We start from the raw sequence: 19,329 nt of genomic DNA, 5'->3' as shown, positions 1-19,329 counted from the left end.
AGCTTTGCTGGATCGGCTGATGTATGGGCCCAGATCATTTGAGTGTATCTGGGTCCAATTGGAGTCCTCTTCGAAGGAGGCAGATTGGGAGGTCACAGTCCTGCCCCCTTCTCCCAGGAACCGGTAGGCCTTGGAGCCAGGGGCATAACCCAAGAACCTCAGTCTCTGGGAGACGGATCTCCCCTTCTTCCGCAGCTGCTTGGGGATGTGCACCCAAGCGTAGGAGCCAAATACACGTAAGTGTCCCAAACTTGGCTTCCTACCGTGGACCAGAAAATATGGAGTTTGATCCACAACGCTGCTCCAGGTGCGGTTCAAGGTGTAATTGGTGTAATGTAGCGCCTCCGCCCAGTATGATTCCATAACCCCAGCATCTGCAATCAGGCTACACACCATAGACTGCAGGTCACCATTTGGTTTTTCTACCACACCGTTTTGGGCAGGAGTAAAGGGCGCTGTTCGAAAATGGTGTATGCCCTTATGCCTTACCCAATCTTGGAACTTTCGGGACATAAACTCAGCCCCACGGTCGCTCTGTAGCTGTGCGATCTTGGTCTTTTACTGGGTTTCCACATAGTTATATAGCGATCTTATGGCGTCAAAAGCTTCAGATTTTTCTGTGAGGGTATACACATGGCCGTACCGCGAGAAATCGTCGACGGAAGTGAGGAAATACTGCCTTTTCCCTAGGGACGGTGTAAATGGCCCAACCAAATCAACATGGATTAATTGATATGGGTATTGAGTTTTACGTAGTGACACCTTAGGTATAGGGGACATATATAGCCTTCCTCTTTGCCCTCTTACAGATGGCGCAGTCCAGAAACACCTCACAATCCTGAAGGTGAATCCCCTCAGCAAATTCCCCCATCTTTTTGACTACTGGGAAGCTCTCATGGCCTAATCTCCAATGTAAAAGATGGGCACATTTGACATGAAGTGGCTTTCCCACTGACATCCCCTTGGATATGGCTGCCTTGGGTGGTGCCGGCACCTTAGGCCCTTCTTTGGGCTTATCTGCCTTAGGTGCCTGCTGAGGCTCAGGTTTCTTGCCCGCATTGGCCTTGAGAAGCCATAGGGCTGGCTGTGGGGCCTTTCTCTCTCTCTGCACGCAGACCCCTTCTGAGGTGGCACCCTGTGAGCTGTCCCCTGTAGCTGGGCCCTCTGGGGAGAAATATGGCAAACCATTTATAATAGTAACACTCCCAATAACCTTTTGGTCCCGAGTGATATGACCTCCCCCTTTACGAAACAATACCTCCACCCTGGTTATGCTCAACAAGTTATTGGCAATAGAGGGAGCATGTAACACACCTTCAACATTGACCAGCCCTGGTACAGAGACAGTGCCCTCCCCAACAACCAAAGCATTATCACTATTGGCAACCTTGACGGAGGAGTTAATTCTCCTTAACCTTTTAAAACCTTGCTTCATGTTGGCAATGTGGGATGAAGCCCCAGAGTCCAGTAACCAGAGGCCAGTAGGGCCATCAGCCTTTGTGGTGGGGTTGAGATAACAAGTACATACAAAATTGCCCTTAGCACCACTTCTGCCCCCGCCATGCCCCCTTCTCTACGCCCTCCCCCTCCCTTGATTGGAACCACACTTGGGCCCTTGCTGGTAATGGGGGCAGTCCTTCTTCAGATGCTCCTCAGAGCCACAGATAAAACACTTGAGTAGAGCGTTAACCTGCTCTGAACTCTGGTGCCTCCTATTGATGCGCTGAGTTGTGGCCCTGGCATATTCTCCTGCATCTCTACGCCTCCTGTCTTCCTCATTGAGCCTCCCTGTGAGGTAGGACAGAGTCATGGCTTCCTTCCTGGTTCCCTCTAGTGAGACAATGAAATTGCCCCAACTTTTGACTTCCGGTTGGCGAGCTGCAGCGACATGGTGCTGAGTGAGTGATCGCCACTCCTCAACACCGTTTGTCACTGTGTTTTGGGGATCCCTTCGGGGGCGCGGGTCCTGGAGAGCCCCGCGGACAATAGAGAGAGTCAGGTGAGCGAGAAAGTGAAGTGCAAACACTTCTCGCAAAAACCGGGCGGCTCTGTCAAACCAACGCGTGTGAAGTCAGCCTTTCAATGGCTGACCCGAAGCTGTGGTAGCTGACAACCAGACGGGAAGCAAGGAAGATTGGAGGCTGCAGTGTCGTGATTGAACCGTGTCCTCCCTGCCTACGTGAGAGTGAACATCAGGAAGGAGCCGGCGGAGTCGGGCAAGAAGGGCTTAAACGGAAAAGAGCGGTGACGGAGAGTGGAGTGTGGAGAATAGTTTGAAAGATCACGGAGCTCGACAAGCCGGCGTAGAGAACAAGAAATCGAGGACGCTAAATTACCTGCGCAAGAAGAGGATCGGTGGGCATAGGGAGTAAGGAAGCTAAAAGAACCCAGAAGAATTCCTTTTTCTCTATTTGCTGGTTAAAGCAGAAAGGTGAACTAAGTTGGAGATTGGACTTTATCTAATTGTGCCAGAGAACAGGAAGTGCAGCCATTGAAGAAGTCTGACAGAGCAAACTGAAAGGGACAGGCACAGAGACGATCTAGCTTCGAGGCTTACCATAGAGTTTTGACAGTGGCAAAGTAAACGTGGGAAGAAGAAAGGACTAGAGGAGACTGATGGCTGAGTGAGAAAGAATACCACCCCTTTGCTTTTGGAAAAATATTGCTTGCCCCCAACTAAAACTTGGATTTTTTTCCCCCCCTTCTCCCTCCTTTTTTTTTTTTTGAAAAATCCTTCTTTAATATTTTGATTCTCTGCATATTAACGCTGTTATTAACAAGAAGAGTAGATCTCTATATTAATTAATTGTTTATATATAAGATATATTCTTATAGAGTTTATTAGCTTTATACCTATTTATTTACCTATTTATTCAACTATTTAACTGCATTTGACTATATCTATTTACATTTACCTGTACAAATACTATTTTCATGTATTGATATATTGTTATATTAGAACTACAATAATCACATATATTAACTTATTGGTAATCAGAAGTATAGAAATTTGAATTAATAACCCTCTCTAAGCAGTAATTTAGACATAAGAATTTTAGTTATAGATCATAGATTTACCTAGGAGTTATTGAGTTATTGTGATTTGAACTACTAGGCCTTGAATTAACTACTAATAAATAGAAACAAGCTCCTATTAATCAATTACTATTTAATACACCAATTAACTATTATTATAATCATATAATTATAAGTTATAAATTAACTCTTGTTACTCACCTAAGACATTGATTGGATGTGATGTAGATTGATAAATTGATATTGATTGTTAAGTTTATTTAAGAGAGTGATTGGAAGTGATATAGGTTGATAAATAGATATTGATTGATAAAAAATTTCCCCCCCATATTTTGAAGAAGTATATAAAAAAAAAGGTGACTACCAGTGTATGAAAATCTGGAGAAATATCGAGAAAATAATTAGAGAACAAAAAATAATCTTGAAAGAAATGACGAGCATGTCATCAACGATCCTGAAAACAGGGAAGAAGACCCCCTCAAACCCCACCATATCCATGACCTCCCCGGCTACCCAAAAATCAACGGAAGGATTACAAAAAACGGACAAGGCCATAGCAACACCAACACTACTAACAGCGCTCCCATGTAACACCGCTCCTGCGCGAGCTGCACTGGCTCCCGGTGGTCTTCCGGGTGCGCTTCAAGGTGTTGGTTATCACCTTTAAAGCGCTCCATGGCATAGGGCCTAGCTATCTCCGAGACCGCCTGCTGCTACCGACGACCTCCCATCGACCCGTGCGCTCCCACAGAGAGGGCCTCCTCAGGGTGCCATCAGCCAAACAATGTAGGCTGGTGGCCCCCAGGGGGAGGGCCTTCTCTGTGGGGGCTCCCACCTTCTGGAATCAGTTGCCCCCGGAGATAAGAAGAATCCAGGACCTCAATGCCTTCCGTCGTTCCCTGAAAACCCATCTTTTTCAGCAAGCCGGGTTGGCTTAAGAAGAAATTTTTAAATTCTTTTAATTAGTCTGTGATTCTTAACTTTCGGGCCAAAATTTATATATATATTTAAATGTTTTAATATTTGTATTCTATGTTTTTTTTTATCTTGGCTGTACACCGCCCTGAGTCCTCAGGGAGAAGGGCGGTATATAAATTGGAAATTAAATTAAATTAAATTAATTAAAGTACAATCAACATTGACATTAATCCAAGAAACGATGATGGCCATGCAGGAAAAAATGTCCAATAACCACACTGAACTAAAAACAGATATCCACCAACTGGACCAGAAGATGAATGAGATTCAAGTCTCAATTTCAAACAACGAACAAAGGATCCAGAAGGCGGAGCAAAAAATAGAACAAAATGAGAAGAAACTGGACATGGTAGATCAGACGTTGACGATGCAAAATAAGGAACTAGAAGATTCATTAATACAATTAGAGATGGACAGGGCGTCGTTCTACTTGCGCTTCCAAAATGTGGAAGAAGATAAAGATGAGGATTTAGGAGAGAAGATGGCGGAACTAATTGCAGAAGTACTCCAACAAGACAAACGTGAGATTATTAGAGAACTGGACGACGTCTATAGAGTCCAAACAAACTATGCGAGGAGGAATAGGCTCCCCAGAGAAGTCCACATTAGATTCGCAAGAAAAAAAGTAAAAGACATCTTATACAATATGGCGAGGGACGGACAAATAACATACAGAGGAAAAGAAGTGATAATACTAAAACAGATTCTGAGAAGAGTGAGGGAGATGAGAAAAGGCTACAGATTTTTGGCTGTGCAATTAAACAAAAGAAATATATTATTCAGATGGCTCCTGCCAGAGTGGATGTTAATCTCCTGGCAGGGGAGAAAAATAAAAATAGATAGCTTGAGCACAGCACAAGACTTTCTCGATCAGTTAAGGGGTGCAGAAGAAGAACAAAGTAGTAAGGAGGAAATAGAGGCAACAAATCTAGAAGAGGAAGAAACCGCGGAGGAGAAGAAGACCGAAGAAGAAGCCAAGGAGAAAAAAACAAGACCAGTAAGAGCCGTAAGACTAAACAAGAACTAAAACCGAGCAAGGAAAACAGGAATGAAGGATCTGAAACTAATCTCAGTAAATGTCAATGGTTTAAACGATAGTAAAAAAAAGGAAATTAACACTTACAAAGCTAGCAAAACAAAATATGGATATAATCTGCCTACAGGAGGTCCATATAAAAAAGGATGAGGGCAAATGTTTGGAGTATAAAAAATATGGTAAACTATTTGCCTCATTAGCAGAAAAAAGAAAGAGAGGGGTAGCAATTTATGTTAAAAAAGGAATTGAAGCAGAATTGAAATATAATGATACAAAGGGCAGAATACTTATGGTTGAAGTCATGATAGAAAACTCTAAAATGTTACTAGTGGGTATTTATGCTCCAAATAAAAAACAAGGAGAATTTTTTCAAAAGCTACGTGAACAATTAGGGAATATGGAATACAATGAAATTTGCATGATAGGTGATTTTAATGGAATTGTAGATCCAGATAAAGACTATAAAAGCAACAAAATGAACAAAAACAAAAGGGTGACTTTACCAAAAGCTTTCTTTGATTTGGTGGAGGAAATGAACTTAATCGACATATGGCGAACTTTGCACCCAAGCGAAAGATAATTTACATTCTATTCTAACTCGCAACAGTCATGGTCGAGATTAGATATGGCTTGGGTTACCAGGACGCTGGGGTTAGAAATAGAGATGGCAGAAATTAGCCCAAACATCTGGGCAGACCATAATCCCCTGGAAATAAAATGGAGAAATGTAAAGAGAAAAAAACAACAGAGATGGAGGTTCAATACAAAACTATTATGTGACAAAGAGTGTGTAGAAAAATTGAAAGGAGAAATAAAGACTTTTTTTGGAGAAAATGAGAACCAAGGGACACCCCGTGAAATAGTATGGGACACAATGAAGGCCTACCTGAGAGGGGTAATAATATCTTACACTGCATATAAAAACAAATTAAAAAGAAAATCCAGGGAAGATCTCATCAAACATCTAGATGAAGCAGAAAGGAAACTCCAGAAAATGCCTGGAGATACTGTAGCAAAAGAAAATTGGATGGTGTGGAGACATAAATTAAACATTCTAGATCAAGAAGAGCTAGCCCAAAAAATAAAAAGAACAAAACAGCACTATTTTGAGAACGCAAATAAATCGGGCAGGTGGCTGGCCTATAAATTAAAAAAGGAAAATGGAAAAGGGACAATCCAGATATTAGAAGATGCAGAGGGAAATCTCTTAAATAAAGAAGAAGATAAATTAGAAAGAGCGAGAAAGTACTTTGAATCCCTATACAAAGAAGAGGAGACCTCGGAGGAAAAAATAGATCAATACTTGGCAAAGGCGGAGCTCCCGCAAATAACGGAGGAAGAGAAGGAGATGCTAAACGCTAAGATAACAACCGAAGAATTCAAAAAAGCCCTTTCCAAACTCAAAAACAATAAATCACCTGGCCCAGACGGATTCCCAGGAGAAATATATAAAAAATTGGAAGAAATTCTACAACCCAAATTAATGGAAATTTTCAATGAGGTTTTGACGGGCTCAAAAATTCCTGACTCATGGAGGGAAGCTCATGTTACACTGCTGCCGAAAGAAGGTGCCGACCCAAAAAAAATCCAAAATTATAGACCGATCTCGCTTCTAAACACGGATTACAAACTGTTTATGTGTATAATGGCAGAAAGAACCAAAAAAATATTAAATAATTGGATTCATAAAGACCAAAATGGATTTCTCCCGGGACAACAAATTAGGGACAATTTGAGAATTGTACTAGATACACTAGAATACTATGAAGAACACCCAGAAAAGCAGTTGGCCTTAGTCTTTTTGGATGCCCAAAAGGCATTCGACAACCTAAATTGGAATTTCATGACCAAGCAAATTAAAATAATGGGATTTGGGCAAAACTTCGAAAAAATGATAAAAACTATCTATGACAATCAGAGGGCGAGCATTCTAGTAAATGGAGACAGGACAAGAATTTTTCAAATTAAGAAAGGAGTAAGGCAAGGCTGTCCCCTGTCACCGCTATTATTCATTTTGGCTCTGGAAGTTCTGCTACGAAACATTAGAAACAACGAGGAAATCAAAGGCCTAAGAATTAGAAAAGAGATTTATAAAACGCAAGCCTTTGCAGACGACGTGGCGCTAATATTAGAAGATCCATTAATATCTGGACAAAAAATATTAGAGGAATTGAGTAAATATGGAGAGGTGGCAGGCTTTAAATTGAACAAATCTAAAACTAAAATACTTACCAAGAATGTAACTGAGACGCAAAAGAAAGAGATAGAAGAAACTTTGGGCCTACAAGTTGTCCCAAAAATAAAATATTTAGGAATTTGGCTAACCAAAAGGTGTTCATCCCTAAAAGAAGACAATTATACACCATTAATTAATAAATTAAAACAAGATCTGGATAGATGGAAAAAGATCAAATTATCACTTATAGGCAAAATTGCGGCAATTAAGATGAACATCCTCCCCAAGATCTTATTTTTATATCAAAATTTACCAGTAATTCTAGAGAAAATTTTTTTTGCAGATTTAAATAAGACCGTTAGGGAATTTGTTTGGGAGGGAAAAAAATCAAGGATCTCACTTAAAATTCTACAGGAAAAAAGGAATGTGGGAGGACTTGGACTCCCAAATTGGGAAATGTATTACAGAGCAGCAAAGTTGATATGGATAAAGGATTGGATCACCTTGGAGAATAAGAGAATCTTAGTGCTAGAAGGACACGACCTACAGAAAGGGTGGCATGCATATCTATGGGACAAAGACAATAAAAAGAAAACCTATTTCCACAGGCATAAAATTAGGGACTCCCTAATACAAACGTGGGTGGGGATTAGGCAGAGATATTATTCAAAAGTCCCTGTTGCGTAATTTTAAGGATCAGACTCAATAATTGATTTAAGAATAAAGTATTCAAACATAACACTGTTTATTTACAGTAGGCATTCTATATTCACTGAGTAATCGCAGATAGAAGCAAGGAGGAGGTGCATACAGCTCCTTTTATATTCACAAGGCGGAGTAAAGTATGGGAGTGGTTACATATGAATATATTAAGGGAGGAAGAATAAATTAACCCCTAATACCCCGAGTATATACAGTTTCCATATTAGAGAATAAGGCATTTACTTGTGACAAATCCCCCTCTAAATGCCGATTCGATATACAACAATAATTACATTCAGATTCAGAACAATACAAAACTTGCAATTTGGAAGTTAAATATTTGTGTTGTTTAGAAGGCAAAGGCTTTGTCAATATGTCAGCTATTTGCTCTGATGTTTCGCAGTGAACTGCTTTAATAAATCCATCTTGAGATAATTGTCTCATGTGCTTGAATTTTATATCTATATGTCTGGATCTTTGACCAATAGCATCAGACCTAGATATCTCAATAGCAGCTTTGTTATCTTCGTGTATGATAAATGGTAATGAAGGTTTCTTCCAAGTATTTGACAATAAATCATTAAACCATACAAGATTGTTGGAGGCTTTAGACAAACAAACATATTCTGCCTCAGTTGTTGAAGTGGCTACTAAATCCTGTTTTCCAGTGTACCAGTAAACTGGACAATCGTTAAGAAAAAATATATAACCTGATGTGCTTTTTCTACATATGGTATCACCTGCCCAATCTGCATCGGCGTAACAGGTGAGGATGGGCTCTTTGACATTACTAGGTTCCAATAATAAACAGAAGTCTAAGCTGTGTTTTAAGTACCTTAATATTCTTTTAACGGCTTCCCAATGATACATTAAGGGTTTGCTGACGTACCTGGATAACAAATTGAGGGGCAAAGCAATATCAGGTCTAGTCCAATTAGAAATATATAAAAGGGAACCAATAACTGATCTGTAGAGTGTATTATCCTTAAATTCAGGGGATGATTCATCTATGTTCCTTAAGAAATCAGTTTGCATAGGAGTGTCACAAGGCTTAGCATCATTTAAATTACACTTGTTTAGGAGTTCTATAATTTTATCTTTCTGAGAAAGTTTGAATCCTTTTTTGGTTTTACTGATTTGAACTCCAAGATATTTATTTACCTTCCCTAATGATTTTAAAGAAAAATGTTCATTTAGTTTTGTTACAAATGTGTCTCTTTTTTCTTTATGTTTACCTATATACAAAATATCATCCACATAAATTAACACAAATTCTAATGAGTCACCCTCCTTTTTGACAAAGAAACAGTTGTCAGCAGTAGTAGCATTGAAATTCATAGTTCTGAGTACTTTGACTAAACATTCATACCAGCGTTTGCCAGATTGTTTTAATCCTTACAAACTTTTATTTAATAACCACGTTTCATTTTTGTTTGTGTATTGACTATGAGGTGCTCTTACATATATCTCTTTATCAAGTTTTGCGTGTAGATACGCAGTCTGTATGTCATATTGGAATACATCAAGGTTAAGTGCTGATGCTATAACTAAAGCTGTTTTGACACTCTCAGTTCTTACTGTGGGAGAGTATGTGTCTGTGTAATCCTCAGGATATTTTTGAGCATAACCTTGTGCAACTAATCTAGCTTTGTATAATGTGTTGCCTTCTTCTAGATTTTTAATTTTGTATATCCACCTGGTGCCTATAATAGTTTTATCCTTAGGTGCAGGTGTAGGTGTGAATACATTTAACTCTCGTAAACTGTCCATCTCCTTGGTCATGGCTAATTCCCATTTTCTTCTTTCTTCAGTGGGAAGCTTTAATACTTCCTCGTATGTGTTTGGCGTTGATGTTTCATTATCCATGTACATTACGTAATCTTTGTATTTGCTTGGCACTTGATTTCTGTTACATCTGATTGTTTTTTCTGGTTTACTATCGTTATCATGTAAGTATCTTGCCTCCTTTTTTGTTAACGAATCTGTCTTTATTCTGTGTTGACTGTTTGTCCATGTTTTATTTTTGTTTCTATGTGTGTTGTGATTGCATTCTTCTCTATCTATTTTATCTTGACGCTCAGTGTCTGAATTTGTGATTGGGAATATTTCATTAAGATGTATTTTAGACCAGTTGGCCTGTTCATGAAATACAGCTGTTCTAGAAATTATAAATTTGTTATTATTATCAATAAATCTGTACCCTTTTGTGCCTGTTTCGTATCCCATGAATCTAAGTCTTCTGGACACGTTCTCTCCTTTACGCCTCAATTGTTTTGGTATGTGTACATCCGCTGTGACTCCAAATATGGAGTCCGATCTATCTATTTTGGGTTTTCTACTGTACATTAATTCATATGGTGTCTTGTTTATAATGCTGGACCAAGTTCTATTTTGTGTATAATTGGAATATTGTAATGCTTCTGACCAGAATTGTTTTCCTAAGCCAGCATCTTCTAATGTGCATCTAATCATGGTTTGTAATGTCGCGTTCTTTCTCTCTACTACTCCATTTTGAAATGCAGAGAAAGGGCTAGACGTGAAATGTAGCATCCCTTTGTTTTTTAGCCATTGGGAGAATTCTTTTGACATGAATTCAGATCCCCTATCTGTCATGATTTGTTTTATTTTAATATTATGTTGTGTTTCTACACGTTTGTAAAACTCTTTAAATTTCTGAAAGGTTTCATCTTTGTGTTTTAAAGTGTAGACAAATCCGTAACGACTATAGTCATCTACAATAGTCAGAAAGTATCGTTTTCTATACGTGATTGATGGTGTTAATGGACCAACCAAATCCATATGTACCAAATCAAAAATTTGATTAGTTGATCTTGTTGCCTTTCTTGGTTTGGGGCTAGTTCTGAGTTTTGTGGACTTACATACTGAGCATTCCAAATAGTTTTTACAATTTTTTATTTTAACACCTTCAGCATGTTCAATCATCTTTTGTACTACAGGAAAACTAGCATGCCCTAATTTCCTATGTAAAATATGCGCACATTCGTCGTGAATTGGTTTTCCAATTGTAGGTTTTTTGTTATTGGATGTGTCATTAATAGAAGTGTCTTTGTGACTATGAATTGTTTCATGTTCCTCATTATCACTATTGCTATTGTCTCCATTATCTATGTCATTGTTATCATCCATGTTGGAATCAATGTTGTGTAACCATCTTTCTTTTATGATTAAATATGGTAGACCTCCTTTGATAATCACACTACCTAAGCTTGTTTTGTTTTTCTCTAGTGTTGCTTTTCCTTTTGAGAATACTATATTTATGTCAGAATCTCTACTTAGTTTTATTGCACTAAGTATGTTATGAGGTATTTCTGGTATTAGTAATACCCCTCTATTTTTCCTAGACCGGGTAAGTTTACATTTCCTCTACCAATAACTTGGACTTTTTCTTGATTAGCTACTTTGATTACAAATTTATCTTCTATAAATGAAGATAATATACTTTTGTTATGTGTAGTGTGATTAGTTGCCCCAGAATCAATGAGCCAATCATTGTCCCCTGACTGTTGTATGTTAGATGTATTATGTTTGTTTAATCCATTTAGTGAACCAGACCTTCTATCTTTTGAATTATCCCTGCCCCCTCTATGTTCTCTATAGTTGGGTGAGCTTCTATATCTATGTCTATCAATGGATGATTGTCTGTTATGGTATCTACTTCTATAGTCAGTTTTTTGCCTTTCTCTAAGGAATTTAGGACAATCTCTTCTACAATGTTCTTTAGACCCACAGTTGTGGCATTCAATTGATTCATGATATTTTTCTTGGAATGCTACTCTCTTATATTGTCTCTGTTCTATGTGGTTATTACAGCGACTCCTTCTTGAATTATCTTCAGCTATTAGCTTATTTGATAAATTCTCTATGGATAAGTATCCTAAATTAATTGTGTCTAAATGTGATATATAGTTATCCCATGATGGTTCTAATGAGTTAATGATAACACTCTTCATTGTTTGATCTGAAATTATCTCTCCCCTTAAATGCAGCTCTGCTCTGATTTTGTTTAAAGATATTAAATGTTCACTTATAGTAACCCCTGGCTTTATCCTAGCTGAGAAGAAATCTTTAGACATCCTTGTAGTAGTCGCTACACTTTCACTATGAAACAATTTAAACATGCATTGAATAATTTCTGAGACAGTCAAATTGTGCTTAAAACTATGGTACATAGCAGGAGATATACTGGATATTAATAAGTAAAATGCTCTGTGGTGTAGGCAGTCCAATTTTAGAGTCCAAGGTCTTTTGGGGGGGTTAGTAATAAAGAATAATAAGTTTTCTTTTAGAAAAACAACCTGAAGTTGTTGACACCATTCCTGCAAATTAATACCATCTATTCTCAGTTTTGGGAAATCATTGGGCAAATTCCCAATACTGTTAGATCCATTACTTACAACTGGAGGTAGTCCGTGATCTTGCAAGTGTTGATAGTTGCAGAATGGTGTGGGTATGCTTGCAACGAGTCTGAATGGCTCTCTCTGCTCTTCATGTCCTCCGTAGTTGTCTGCGTAGGTCTGCACATGCGCGTTGCTCATTTCGCTTCTGGAGCTGTCGGGAGAGGTTCTCGCTGCTGCAGCTCCCTCGTAGTGTTCCTCTTCCGATGAATCGGTCTCCGGTTCGATCTTGGGTGTCCAGGTGACAGCAGTCGCTCGTTTCTTTTTGTTGAGATGATTCTTGTTGAGATCGCTGGTTCCTGGGATCGTCTGTGGCGTGGGGTGGTATTTGCAGGGCTCTCTGGGTTCAGGCGTCGGTGCTCTCGTCGTTTGGATAGAAGCGGGTAGATTCTGAGACGTTTGCTTGCTTGCTTGTCTTTTCTTTATTTCTCGATTGCTAGCTTTTGTTGATTCTTTTGTAATTCTTAATTTTGGACCGAATGTTGCAAAAAGCGTTTTCATTGCTGATTCTATTTGCATTTCTATTGAAGTTTCTTTGATGTCTGTGTCTGATTCTTCTGAAGAGTAAATTTTCTCTTTTTTGTTTTTTGCATCATGTAAGGCTTTTCGCGCCAGATATTTTGAATTCTGCTTTCTGATTGGCTCTGCTTCGCTCATCTTAGTGGTCTGTTGGAACCAAGATGGCTGCCATTCAAAATTTTGTGTGGGACTGTTAGTCTTCTTTTTTGTTATATTCTTATCTACAGGTAATTCGCTCACCATTTTTGATTCTTTAGGTTCATCTGTTGCGATGTGTTTCTCTCTCGCTGCTCCGTTGTTTTTTATTATGTCTTGGAGGTTCGCGATGAGATTTTCGTCATCCTTTTGATTTTTCAAGAGTCTCAGTATCTCTGACCTGAGTTCGTTGTTTTCTATTTCGTTCTCTTCTTGGTCATCAGTTTCATCCATTATCTCCTCGTTGTCTGTAGTGCAGTCTTCAGATTCTCTCGATATTGCAGTTGTGGATTCATCGATCATTTCTTGATCCGCTTCCATTTCTTTACTGTGTGCCCTGGTGTTGGGTCTTTCTCTTTTGTTTCTGGAGTTTTCTCTCTTGGGCATATCTAAAGTTTTATTGAGTCAATTCAACCATCCTCTGCTACCAGATTGTTGCGTAATTTTAAGGATCAGACTCAATAATTGATTTAAGAATAAAGTATTCAAACATAACACTGTTTATTTACAGTAGGCATTCTATATTCACTGAGTAATCGCAGATAGAAGCAAGGAGGAGGTGCATACAGCTCCTTTTATATTCACAAGGCGGAGTAAAGTATGGGAGTGGTTACATATGAATATATTAAGGGAGGAAGAATAAATTAACCCCTAATACCCCGAGTATATACAGTTTCCATATTAGAGAATAAGGCATTTACTTGTGACAGTCCCAAACTGGCTTTCCACGGTAGAGGCAATGATTTACCCCAACAGGTGGGGAATGGAGAAATTGTGCAGATATAAAGACATCGTCGATGGAGGGGGAAACATTAAATCAAATGAAGCTCTGAGAGACCAAGGTATAATTTTAGATTGGTGGACTTACCTGCAAATAAAATCAAGATACCAGAAAGATAAAGATGAATATGGCTTAGAATTAGGATATAATGGATTAGACAAAATTTTGATGGGACCAGGGAAAAAAGCGTTGGCCAAGCTGTATAATTATTTATTAGATGAAGACAGAGATGAGGATATAATTAGAAACCAATTGAGAGCATGGGAGAGAAATATTGGACACAGTTTGAACTTTAATGAATGGGAAGAAGCCTGGAATAAAAATTATAAATTAACTAGAGCAGCCACGTATAAGGAAAATCATTACAAAATGCTTCATAGGTGGCATTTAGCACCTGCAAGACTAGCAAAGATGTTCCCCAATGCGCAGCCAAATTGTTGGAAATGTGGCCATGGTCATGGCACCTTCTTTCATATGTGGTGGACATGCCCCGAAGCAAAAAGGTACTGGAGCAAAATTCGGAGATGGTTGAAAGATATACTTAAAGAAGAAATCGATTTGAATCCAGAAATATTTCTCCTGGGAATGGTAAAGAAAGGGTATGGAAAGGAAAAAGTCCACCTCCTAATACACATAACTACAGCTGCCAGACTAGCATACGCTCAATTCTGGAAAAAGAAAGACCTACCACCAGATGACCTTATAATTAATAAAATATTAGAGTGTGCAGAGATAAGTAAATTAACACACGAGATAAATGACGATGAAAATTCTGATTACGATACTGTGTGGGGAAGATGGTACGAATGGATAAATGATAGAATTAAGGAAGGAATAAAAGGTGCAGAAATTAATTAGAAATGTATAGTATAAATGACACCAGACACTTACTCATATATATATGTATAAACACTGCAAATCTGATGTCAAACAGAACTGTTACTATATTTTACTTGTGTAAAAAAAAATCAATAAAATTGTATTAAAAAAAAAAAAAAGAAATTGCCCCAACTTTTGTTCAGGGATGCCAGAATAACTGCAATCATGTTGGCCTCAGTCACGGGGTAGTCCCTGAGCACCAGTTCTGCCCTGAGTGCCTTCAACTTTCCCAGGTGTTCAGCCATGCTAGCCCCAAATCTCAGCTTGGTGTTGTAGAACTCCGATGTAAGCCTTGTGGTGGATCCCAAGCTATCACTGTTGAACAAGCTATATAACAACCCCCAAATCTCACCAGCTGTGAGCCCATCTGGAATGCTAGGGTACAACTTAGCATCCAGCTCAGTAGAGTGGTATAGGCTTTCCTGTGGTACCACTCTTCTTGAGGCCCCCAAGGGAAAGGTGGGGGGGTCTAAAACCATTTCTAGGGTCCCTTCCTTTAATAGACATACTTGTATTTCCTTGTTCCAGATGTTGAAATTCTCACCCCCAGATGTAATTTTTCAAAATTATTTGGGAGAACAGAAGCAGAGGAATAAGCAGGAGCAGAAAATATAGATCCAGCTTGCTGTCCAAGGTTCCTTTGCAAGGATTCCATTGAAGTAAATGGGAGAGGGATCCCTCTGCTGGTAAGTGTTGGTATTTTTCTTTGATTATTTTTCTCTTTTTCAGATGGCGCCGACTGAGCATGCTCGGGCAACTGGGCATGCTCAGAGCTCATTTCAGTCTGGGAGCCAAAGGGAGCAGATGTCTCTCTTGGTGCTCCAGGGCCAGGCCTGACCCGAAGCGAGGCTGAAGGCAGCGGGAGCCCCGAAAACTCTTCTGGAAGTCCCCCCGGTACTGGGGCACTTACCTGCAGGATGGGACCAGGAAGGCCCAAAGATGCCGAGGATTGCCTGGAGGGGCCCACCGCTGGCCCTGAAGACTCCGGAGGAGGCCGTCATCGATGGAGGTGGGGGGCTCGGCTGGAGGCCCCCTGAAGACATCAAGGTGGGTTCTCCATTGCCACGGTGAGGGTGTTGGGAAGGCTGGAGCCCCCAGGGGTTCTTCGGAGACTCTCTGGAGGCGTGGGTCGCGGCTGGGGGGCTCTGGACTGGATGCCCCCCCGTCATCAGTCTCCTGGAGGTAGTGAGGGAGGCTGGCTACTCCCAAAGTTGAGGCCATGGTCATCATGGCCTCCAGGGCCATGACCAGGACTTGGATCGTGGCTCTGATGTCTGCTGCAGTGGGTGCGGCTGGACAGACTTTGAGGCTTTCCAGTGGGGGGGCCCCAAGGAGTTTGCATGCTGCTTCGGCTGTCTGCCATCGGTTGCTGGGCCTCGTGGTCTAGTTGAGGCCCACTAAGCCTCGCTGGAGTAGGTAGCCTGGGGGCCGCCATGTTGCTTCCGGTTGGCCCCGGAAGCTGCAGGTTGCAGTTTGGTGGGAACTTTCCCGCCAAAAGCTCCGAGGCCCCGGGAACCCCCGGGGTGGTGGGCGCCATGTTAGGGGGCCTCCTGGATGCCAGGGAATGACTTACCTGGTGTCCAGAGGCCATCTGCGCTGGTGTCCCACTTGGCTTGGCTTGTGGCATCCCTCTGGCTGCTAGGAATGTTCGGAGCAGCTCTCTGCATTCCTCACCAGTGAGCTGGTCTACGCTGGAGGTGGCTTGGTCCCGGGCCGCCTCCCCGGTGTCCTGGCAGTCCTGGGTGGACTGCTGGCCTTCCATGATTCCCTCTGTGGCTTGCAGCTGCAGGGAAGCGTGCGAAGGGGTCGCCGGTGTTCCGCTGGGATCTCTGGGGGCATAGAGATCATCTGAGCCTTTGTCTGGATCGAAGCTTGCATCAGGGACTGGATGCAGGGTTGCCATCCTTGATTGGAGACTCCTGGTCACAATGGGGGTCTCCTGCCATCCATCTCTTGGGGGTTCTTGTTGGAACCTCCAGGCATCTTGCTTCTGCTGGCTTGGAAGCGTTGCCTCAAACCATCCTCTGCTACCACTTTGTGAGAGATCTCACAAAGGTTGATGGTTCGTTGAGGTGCTTCCAAGAAAAAGGCAGCACGCAAGGATGCAATCAAGTTGAATCTTTATTTAGGAATAAAGTAGAGAAATCAGTTCCCTGGCATGGAGGCATCCATGCCTGGATTGAGCCCATGGATCAGTCCCATAGGAAGCTAGAACAAGAGCCAAAGAGCAGCCCTGTGCAGGGGTTCTTATGGGGGGGGGCTGGCCCCTCCCTTACCAATAGGTGTGAGGGGGCCAGAGGGCCATTAACTCTCCCCAATGGGGCTGCAGGGGCCAGAGCCCCTTGACCCACCAGTGGGATCAAAGGTGCCTCTTTGCTCCCATCTGGTGGCCTTTTAAGAAACTGCCATGGCTGGCACAAAACACCTAACAATCCAGGTCATGGTTTTCCCAAAGGTGCTTTTTTCAAGAGGCAACTGGACTTTCTGGTTTTTCTTTGAAGGCTTTCACTTCTCATCCAAGAAGCTTCTTCAGCTCTGACTGGATGGTGGGGAATGGAAGGATTTATACTCCTTGCAGACAGCTGGTTATTTGCATTCTTTATTGAGTCATTTCTGTACATTGGGGAAACAAAACAACCACTTCATAAACACATGACACAATATGGGAGAACAAACCCATCAGGACAAGATTCAGCAGTGCATCTGCATTTAAAGGACAAATGCCACTCTTTTGAAGACAGCAAAGTCCACATTTTGGACAGAGAGGACCACTGGTTTGAAAGAGGGGTCAAAGACGCCATCTATGTCAAAATTGAACAGCCCTCTCTCAACAGAGGGGGAGGGATACGGTATCATCTATCTCCAGTATACAATACAGTTCTTTCAGCAGTTCCAAGAAAGCCATTTGCACCACTCAGGTGACCCTGATGACACAGATAAACCTCCAGGTGGCCTTAATGGCTGGCTAAAAGAATGCAAATGACCAGCTGTCTGCAAGGAGTATAAATCCTTCCATTCCCCACCATCCAGTCAGAGCTGAAGAAGCTTCTTGGATGAGAAGTGAAACTTCTTCAAAGAAAAACCAGAAAGTCCAGTTGCCTCTTGAAAAAAACGCACCTTTGGGTCCTAAGAAGGATGTGATAATCACATTTTAACCTTTTACATTTGCTTTTGCTCAAACAATTCCTAGTAGAATACAATTTTAACCTAAGTATTGTGAACAATGGTTTGTATTCTGCTTCTAGATGGTGGCTAAGGATGAGACAAATTGTTCAGTGCCTTTTAATTGTTAAAACCTCCTGGAAACATCCAATAATATCAATATGGATTCCTGTGAATGAATGTCAGAGTATATTCATAGACTGAAATAGATCAGCCAATGGGAAGGCATGGTAACAGGCTCAGCCAATGAGGCTTATTTGGAAATAGAAACTTAAGGAAGAAGTCTGGGCATGGCTTAGGCAACTGAGTCTGTGCAGAGAAACAAAACTGAAACCTGTGTGTGAACTTGTCTGCTGATCTGAGCTAAAATGAAACTGTTCTCTGCTGTTGGTATTGTATATATATTCTTGTATATAAAGAAGTTTCTTATTTAAATGAATCCTGCTGAATCAGTTATCTGTGTGTGCTTCTGGATTTGATTTTTGCAATGAATTCTGACAATTAATGAACAGGAATGGGGAAATTATAAAATATTGAACGAATTCTGCTTGGAGAACTGATGCAGAAACATCATCTTGGGGGAGACGGGCCTTACTGATATACACAAGATATTCAGAGAATGGGAAAAGGAATTTCTTATTCAATATGTGTTAAGCTATATCAGCAACTCTTCATGAAGTTGCAAATAGTCCTTGTTGATGTGAGGAAATAATAAATTCTAACCAAGGGTATGGTAAAAAGATCTAATTTTCTCTGGAAATAAAACAAGTAGATTTGAGAAAAGTCTGCAACATTAACATTATTTAAATATCACAAGAAAAAAAAGGAAGATTTTCAGATCTTGGAAGATCTGAAAAACCAAGTGAGGGGCAGATTGTCATGGAGAAAATCTACCTGTGTTGCTAACCATTGACAATATCTTGATGCCACATAATCAATCATACTACGTAGCAAATTTCAATTTAATTTGTTTAATTCCTGGGTACAAAGTGTGTTTTCATAATCCCTTATGCCTAAAATAAATAGAAAATAGCTATCGTTCCACAAGCACTTTGCTTCTGTGGTCAGGACAATGATATTTTGAAATGTATGTTTTTGAGAATATTTTCAATTCACATTTAATGCTGAGTAGAGTTCCAGAATATTCTGGAAGTTTGAGAACTGTCCAGAAGTTTCTAAAATTGGCCAGAATTCTGCCACTTAGCTATGCGCCACTGCTGCTCAGCTGATCCACTGTGCTGCTCTCAGCCACTGGTCTGCTGCTACCCAGCTCCTTTCCACCACTGCTCAGCTGGCCTTTGTTGGGTATTGTCAGCATACTGCAGATACCTCAACCCATGGTGACGGATTTATGCAGCCTAGAACTGTGTTGGCTTTTTTGGCAGCTGCAGCACACTGCTGGCTCATATTTAAGTGATTGTCCACTAGGATTCCAAGATCCCTCTCACAG

Source organism: Pituophis catenifer, unplaced genomic scaffold (assembly GCF_029215685.1).
Source record: "Pituophis catenifer annectens isolate HBS135680 unplaced genomic scaffold, rPitCat1.0.hap2 SCAF_5, whole genome shotgun sequence".
Lineage (NCBI taxonomy): Eukaryota > Metazoa > Chordata > Lepidosauria > Squamata > Colubridae > Pituophis > Pituophis catenifer.
Note: the sequence above shows the minus strand (reverse complement) of the source record.